A 9,044-nucleotide genomic window follows, 5' to 3' on the forward strand; every position below is an offset into this window, starting at 1 on the left:
AGAAGTTAAAATTTTATAACTTAAATCGATTCCAAGACTTAGATTTTATATTTCAATGTCTAATAGAATACTTATATATAATACTTAGTTACATTAAAAAATTGAAATGTCTAATAGAATAGGTAGATATAAATTAATAATGTTTAATACTTACTAGATGTAAAATGTTAAAACTAAGTGTGGTAACAATTAAATATATTACAAATAACATTAGCTAAAGTTATCTTTTCATCTTTTTTCACTCCCTATCTCCTCTCATTCTTTATTTCAATTTTTTTGATGAATAGTCATGTTCTATTAAAAAATATAATAAGAATAAAATTCACAAAAAAGGGGTCAGGGGATACAAGATCAACCTACGAGAGAGTTCAATCGACCTAAGCCGGATCTAAACACACGGCATCAGCAGGAAATAGCAACTATTCATAAAAGAAAAACATATATAGCAACCTCAGGCTGCCAAAGCAGTGGCAATCGAGGGGGGAGGATCATCTTTGTCATTGAAACCCCAATCATTGGTGGGATTGGGGGGTAGGCTGGGTATAGACCAGCCGTCATCAGGAACAACGGTAGCAGGGGGATCAATGGTAGCCTCCGCATCTTTGACCTCAGATCGCAGAGGAGAAATCGACAATGCCAAGGGAGCCTTTATTTCAATTTTCATACTCTATCCCTTCTCATTCTTTAATACCATTTTCATCTATTTATATATATTATCCCTCTTTTATAGCTATTGACTTTGACACTTTAAGTCTCTTATTCTTTACAAATCTAATCATGTGTCATTTAAAGTTTCTTTATTCAATTATAAAAGATCAGAATAAATTGTTTGCAAAGAATGCCCACCTTTTTACAACAAGATTTCACACAATTATATTCCAGAGATTATCATGTTAGATGCAGGGGATGAACCAGTTTCATCAATTTAGGGGTTAATGGCACATTCAATGGGAACGCCCGAAAATCTTCCAGACTTATCTTTGCAGTAGTCGTAAAACATATAATTTTTCTGAACCCTTTTGATCTTATTGAGTTGATCTTGATTGAGGCCCTCAAACTCTGGTTGCTCCCACCAACGTCCAACACAGGGGGCAGGTGAAGATAATTCTCCGCACCCGTCCACTTCGAAAGCTTCAAAAGATGCAATGAAAGGTGCTTTGCTCCAATCTATTTTTGCTTTCCTACCATTTGTGGCCCAGTCTTCCCCATTCCAAATGGTGGAGATTATTTTCATCGGTCGATTCTGTGGATACGAGAAACCCAAATATTCATTGTTTCTGAAAGCCCTAATGGTAATCGCATCCACACCAAATCTATTTTTAAGTTATAGAATGATATCAGGTACAATTATGCAAACATTTGCAGTCATAGCTTAGTTGAATAGATATTTGATTCACGAAATATGGAAATTGAACATAATGGGAAACTCTTTTATACGGATAAATTGGAAACACGTTTATTTTTTATTAGATAATTGTTATAAATCAGAAGATGAGGGTTTTGAAAGAGGAAATTATGGTTAACCCATTTAATGTTTGGTAGAAATCTCGCTGGTTGCACAAAGGCCCTGTAATAACCCTTACCAATGGGCCACTAAAAATTACCGATGCTAAAGTATGAAATTCTGTGCAATGTAAAATACTGAATACATAATAAGCAATTTAAACACTCGACAAGCAATCTTCAGATTCTATCTTCTACAAAGGATGCAATGCAAAGAGTCCTCACTATTTTAATTGCTCTTTAATGTTTTGTTACATACAATAGTCTTTAATTAAAATATGCAAAGTAGACAGTGACTAGTTTTTTAATAACTGTGATAGCAATGATTGAAATTTCAAACCCTTATTACAATTGTGACTCCCATTCACTCAACTAATTGTTATATCGAAATAAGGAGAACCTAGATTAATGCCAATGAGATTGATTGAATGATGAATTGAAACCTCAGATCTGTTCTTGACCTGCCCCTATACAACCTGCCAACACTGCCGTACCTGTACGACTCTGTGCAATTTCTAGTAGAATTCGCAGCCTTCAAACATAGTGCCTAATTTGGTATGGACTGAATCGCCTGGGTTCAAGGAAGACAATGCAATAGGTAGCATGAAGTTTGGACCAAGTATGAGGAACTTATAACCATAAATATGCTTCCCAACTTCCCTTCGAAATTCTCCAGTTCTACAACAATTTGTGTAGATGGCAATTTATTCAACTCTTGCAAGTCCTCCAATGATAAATGATGCAAGAACCCCACCACAAGACTCCAAAAATTGTCAACCTTCAAACAAGTCTGTATATTCAATGAAGCCCAATATGAAATGGTTGAATACGCCCTCCAATGTGCAACCCTTCAAAAGATCTTTCACTTCCTAAGTTATGCGATCTACTAGGAGGTATTGTTCCCAAAGACCAATAGACTATCAGAAACCCTTGGCTTCACAATAGACCATGTGATTGTATTCACAATCTGATGTCAGGGGAAATAATAAAAACTGGATGCTGAGAATGAAGCCCCGAATGCCTATTTATTCTGTTTTCCTTAATAGTTCGGCCTCCTTTTAAATTTTAATTCTTTTTTCTCCGCTTCTTCCAGCAACTTCTAGAACATTACTTTATATTAGTTATTGACTTTATAAGATATTTTATAACTCAAGTCACTTTATTAAATTAATTAAATATAAAGTTACCTTTTAATATTTATTTATTTGATAACTTTATAAATAATTAACTTAATACCACTTATTTATTTAATTAAAATAATTAATTAGTCATCCTCATAAGTATTATTATTTTGGACAACTTAATTAATTAAATTAATTAAATCAAATTACAACTAAAACGGGGACATTATAGTCTGCCCCTCCTGTAATTGCTTGTCCCCAAGCAATCTCAGTAACAAGTACCATTCTCCTCCACCTGGATCCCAAGTGAAGACCTGTGTAATGTCTCAATCATCACCAAATAGCTCTTGCATCATTTGCTCAATCCATCTATCATTTTGTTGTACCAACTCAATACCACCAACGCATTCGATTGGCCTAAGCGGAATGTACAACTCAAGTCTGCAACAATGGTGAACACTCCCGAATGAAATTGTACCTAGTATGGAGAATCCACATACTATACAACTTGCAGGACCCAACTCAACTGAACCTGCCTCCAGTGGAAATAAATCAAACATGCCAATACTAGTATCGAGGATACATATATCCTCATCTCCACTGCCTCTATCAACCTCGACCATGGATAGTCTCGGAACACCAAACACCACAACTTGTGATTGTACAGAATCTGGTAAAGACTGCAGTCGCTCTAACTCCATGGTCACCTCAGCCAAATGAAACTAAGACTCCTCAAACGCTAACTGTGTATTCTCAAGAAACTTAGAAGTCACCTCGAGCTGCTGAGTAAGCTCACTCACCTCATCTTCCTTGGTCAATAATCCGTCATATGTTGTAGTACCCCACTCCATAAGATAATCTTTCTCAGCTACCAACTGCATATAATTTTGTCTTAGAATCCGAATAGCCTCCCATAAAGAGTGGATCTCTGTCAAGGAAAGATAATTTCCTCCCTGCTCATCACTAGTAGGAGAACCCCATCCGTAAAGTGCTAACAACTGACAAGCAACATCGAAATGCTCGCAAGCGATAGCAATGTCTCGCTCACTAACTCTCAATTGACTAGACACATGATTGTGTTGGCTGGTCGAACTCCTATATTTTACCCCTAGTACACTGTCTAAAGGAGTAACCTTAGAATAGCTATCATCTGTAATACTACCATCCAAATTTTGCAGACCAACTGCTGAACTCGTATTATCATACGAAGTCACTGAAGCATCAACATAGACCTCTATATCAAAGGAACCCACTGAAGAGACTAAGTCCTAAGCACTGTCAACAACATCCTCTTGGGTGTCATCTGTAATAATCAAATCCTAGGGCTCTTCTATAAACTCTATCATATCTGAGGGATCATCAACCCATTCCAAGAAGAATGGTCGACTAGATACATGAACAATGCCCAACACAAGTGTATAAAAACTAATTCCAGCATCAAAAAAGCTATTGGTATGGATGAGAACTACACTTGGTAAACTACTAATCAAGTCCATGATAGTGCAACAAATACTACTACCAAAGAATGATAGATATCTCCGATCAAAACAATCCCAAGTACTAAGATAAGGATCCCAACATCCAATCCATGAACAAAGATCAACTGGCAACTCAAGTAAATTTCTCACCTGCGTAATGTGAACAATACCAACTAACTTCACGTACCTATCTATTGTACCCATTACAATCTTTGAATCCGAAATGTGAATGTTAGACATACTCATATCATCATCAACATGTGACTTGACTATAAAAGAAAGTTGAGTCCCTGCCATACACACTAACTCTTTACCTGAACTCAACTCTAAACAAAGCTCATCCACATGTCTCTCAGAATCTTGGAGAGCCAACTGAGTACACACCAAGGAATTTTGAGTATCCTCCAGCTCATGAGAAAGCCGATCAACCTCCTCTTCCTTCCTCTTTAATGCATCTAAATAGATTCCTGTAAGATTAAAGAGATGATTGCGATTTGAAAATAGATATAAAAAACTTACCTTCATAGCTTCCATGCCTTCATTGATCTATTGTAAGTCATCACAAGAAGAACTTGTTGTGACTCCTTTTTGTCTCTCCTGCAGTTGAATCATCCAAATGTGATTCTCGATCAATCCATGCATCCTGTCATGATGAGATAAAGCAATGACAATATCCTTTTCCTTCATCTTCAGCTGGCTTGCCAAAACAAGTGAAGAACTACTAGCCTCTATCTCATGTGAAGAAGCATCCAACTGTGCCTGATACTCATTTTTTGCAAAGTCCTGACTACTCATGACAGTATCCTCAACTGTTGTAACTTCATTTGGACCAACAGTACTAGAATCACTATTTGCATCAATCAAGCAATCTGGTGTGCCTGTGATATCACCCTCGTATGCCCCTGACTCAATTTGCAAAACATCTTTAATCACTTTTTCCTGTGAAGATGATGCAGATAAATCATTTCTTAAATGTTTGCTAATGTCACCCTGTACTGGATCAGCATGTCTATTAAACTCCTCATACAAGTTTCTTCCTGTCATAGGGAAAGTACTTCGATCCTTAGGCCTATCAATCAGACTCTTTAACCACGTACTTGCCTCAGGTGACATATTCCTCTTTTTTGTCCAAGTCCACCATAAATCTTCTACCAATAGTTTAGAAATTTTACCCTCCTCCTCAAACAAGATTGTAAACATGATGGAGTGCATCGAGGCTAATACACTGCTAGGATGAAACTCATCAATAACATTCCAAAATGTGTTAAACATCCTACGAATGCTACCAATACAACCTACTGACAACATAATGTGTTCAAATCTACACCTTCCAAATACTTCAAGTAGTTTTACCTTCTTTGTGAAATAAGGGTCCCCGATGTCATCCAATTTTTCAAAGCTTTTCACCATGGCATGAAGTACCTCTCTCATAATCTGATCATCATAAGAATTAAGGCCAGCTATTATCCTCATGATTTGACTAATGCAAGAGAGAGCTACAAGTCTTACCACCTCCTCAGGATGTCTCAATAATCGGGGCTTAACCAATGAATCAAATGCTGGAGATAACGTTGTTTGCATAGCATCAAGTCTTGACTGATCAATCTTGCCTAAATAAGTTTTGAACTCCTCCAAAGTTCTTAGAAGGTCCTCTGTTTGCTGAAATGGACGGTCTAATTTCTTCTTTGCATTTCACATTCTTTCTTCCAAATCCTTGTCTCCTGTTAAAGCCATGTTGACAATTGAATTCAATCTAAGATAACCCAATCAGGTTGGTAGGAAACTGCTTTGATACCACTATAATAACCCTTACCAATGGGCCACTAAAAATTACCAATGCTGAAGTATGAAATTTTGTGCAATGTAAAATACTGAATACATAATAAGCAATTTAAACACTCGACAAGCAATCTTCAGATTCTATCTTCTACAAAGGATGCAATGCAAAGTGTCCTCACTATTTTAATTGCTCTTTAATGTTTTCTTACATACAATAGTCTTTAATTAAAATATGCAAAGTAGACAGTGACTAGTTTTTTGAAAACTGTGATAGCAATGACTAAAATTTCAAACCCTTATTACAATTGTGACTCTCATTCACTCAGCTAATTGTTATATCGAAATAAGGAGAACCTGGATTAATGCCAATGAGATCGACTGAATGATGAATTGAAACCTCAGATCTATTCTTGACCTGCCCCTATACAACCTGCCAACACTTCCATACATGTACGGCTTTGTGCAATTTCTAGTAGAATTCGCAGCCTTCAAACAGAGTGCCTAATCTGGTATGGACTGAATCACCTGGGTTCAAGGAAGACAATGCAATAGGTAGCATGAAGTTTGGATCAGGTATGAGGAACTTATAACCATAAATATGCTTCCCAACTTCCCTTCGAAATTCTCTAGCTCTACAACAATTTGTGTAGATGAAAATTTATTCAACTCTTGCAAGTCCTCCAATGATAAATGATGCAAGAACCCCACCACAAGACTCCAAAAATTGTCAACCTTCAAACAAGTTTGAATACTCAATGAAGCCCAATATGAAATGGCTGAATACCACCTCCAATGTGCAACCCTTCAAAAGATCTTTCACTTCCTCAGTTATGCAATCTACTGGGAGGTATCATTCCCAAAGACCAATAGACTATCAGAAACCCTTGGCTTCACAATAGACCATGTGATTGTATTCACAGTCTGATGTCAAGAGAAATACTAAAAACTGGATGCTGAGAATGAAGCACCGGATGCCTATTTATTCTTTTTTCCTTAATAGGTCGATCTCCTTTTTAATTTTAATTTTTTTTGCTCCGCTTCTTCAAGCAACTTCCAGAACATTACTTTATATTATTTATTAAGTGACTTTATAAGATATTTTATAATTCAAGTCACTTTATTAAATTAATTAAATATAAAGTTACCTTTTAATATTTATTTATTTGATAACTTTATAAATAATTAACTTAATACCACTTATTTATTTAATTAAAATAATTAATTAATCATCCTCATAAATATTATCATTTTGGACAACTTAATTAATTAAATTAATTAAATCAAATTACAGCTAAAACGAGGACATTACAGGCCCTCAAAGTTTTGAAACATCAAACAAAATGGGAAAAACAAACGCAAACAATTTCATATTGAGAAGAATAAAATAAATGATCTTCTTTTGGTTCCACAGGATTGAGTAGTTATGGAAATCTATTGATGGGTCAAACCAGAGTCGAATTCTTTCCAGGCAAGTTTCCCAAAAATTCGAAGTCGATCTCATCATGAGATGTTGAATCTGACGACATCTGCTGCAAAATGTGAATACAAACATTAATTTCTTAAATTAGTAATTTGGTCCTAATTAAACCAGTTGAATTTCTAATTCTCAGCAGGTCATTTTATTCATGTATCCAGATAATATGGATTTCTCTAAATAGGTTTCAAAAAACTATTTTCTTAAAAATAATCCATTTCTATATGCCTATGAGCACAAGAGGATTGACAATTTTTTTTATTTTAATTATATTGAAATGTTTTGAATCATACTTGATATGTAGAAAGTTGAAACAATTCATAAAAACACCATTCTGATCACAAGGGAATTATTAATAAAGAAGAAAAGTTATGAGTTTGGAGTAGATTAACTTGTGGAATAGGATTGATATTTTAAACTAGTGCTGTAAATGAAAGAAATATTTACATTAGATAGGTTTAATATTTTTCTTAGAAAATAAAAAATATCCAAAAAGTATTTGTCAAGACAAGAGCCGAGCTTATCAATCAAAAAAATTAATGAATATTTGTATAGAGGACTCTAGTCTGCAGGTAAGCAGTCCATAGTTTCTTTCTAATTCTTTTTTACGTGGAGATAATCTATATTACTAAAACTTTCTGGATATGAGACTTGCTTACATACATAATATGCTGTGACTGTTCCTGCAGAATTTCCAGCTATCAGCTTAATTTTCAATTTAAAGTTTCCAAACAGATATTTATATTTCAAGGTAAAACCAGACCCTAAAACAACCATTGAAAGACAATGTTAGTTTTGTTCTAATTAAGTTTTCATAAACATTGTATTATACAATATACAATCTTCTTGATTGGTACAATGATAAGTGGAATACCTGAGAGCTCTATTGTCTCTCCATTATTTAGCAATTTAACATGGTCATTTCCCCATGAGATATCAAAGCTGTCATTGAAGGAGGAGGATTCTCCTTGTGAGGAAAAGTGTAGAATGAGCATCAAAAGTGAAGAGGCATACCATCCACCTCTTTTTAAAACTAAAAGCTTCTGAAAAGTCATCTTCATTTGCAGATACTGGAAGTAATTTTTTTAGTTGCTTCTGATAGAGTACCCTTCTCTCAACGTCTTTATATTTACTTCTGATAAGAGTACCCTTGTACAAATAGTAAATAGACTGAAGATAAAAGGAACTATCAATGCAAGTGACATTTATGGTTGCAGCTGGAGTCATACCATTTTTTAGTGGTGGAATCCATTCCACTTATAATTGTCAAATATTCTGAATAGAGAACATTTTTTCATGTTTTTTGGTTTTTTTATGGTAGAAAATTGAATGTAGTATAAAAGATAAATAACATATTCTATATAGAATTTGAAAATAACCATACTGAATAAGTTTCTACAATACAAAATTTATACGCAACTGTTATGCTCTATCAGATCTGTTAGCGAAGTTGAATGATTCTTAAAGAGTCTATTAGCGATCAATCTTTTTCGACTGCAAGACTCTCCTATTGTAAAGGACAAAACTTAGATTATACCCCAACTTCAGACAAATTTCGTGAAAGAGATATCATCAAATCCTCAACTTTTAGCAAAAAAGATTCAGCCTAAAATTCATACATATCAATAGTAAATAATTTTTTCTTCCCTTAACCTATTTTTTATAACTACTGGAAAATATTAATCTAGA

The 9,044-nt window shown here is 34.7% G+C and overlaps 1 pseudogene; it reads right to left on the reverse strand.

The window, feature by feature from the left end:
- Positions 1-925: 925 nt before the first annotated feature.
- On the reverse strand, positions 926-8,416 carry LOC149561350 (putative xyloglucan endotransglucosylase/hydrolase protein 5; annotated as a pseudogene).
- Between the last annotated feature and the right edge of the window lie 628 nt (positions 8,417-9,044).

Source organism: Cupressus sempervirens, chromosome 4 (assembly GCF_028749045.1).
Source record: "Cupressus sempervirens isolate cs-2001-9-10 chromosome 4, ASM2874904v1, whole genome shotgun sequence".
Taxonomy (NCBI): Eukaryota; Viridiplantae; Streptophyta; class Pinopsida; order Cupressales; family Cupressaceae; genus Cupressus; species Cupressus sempervirens.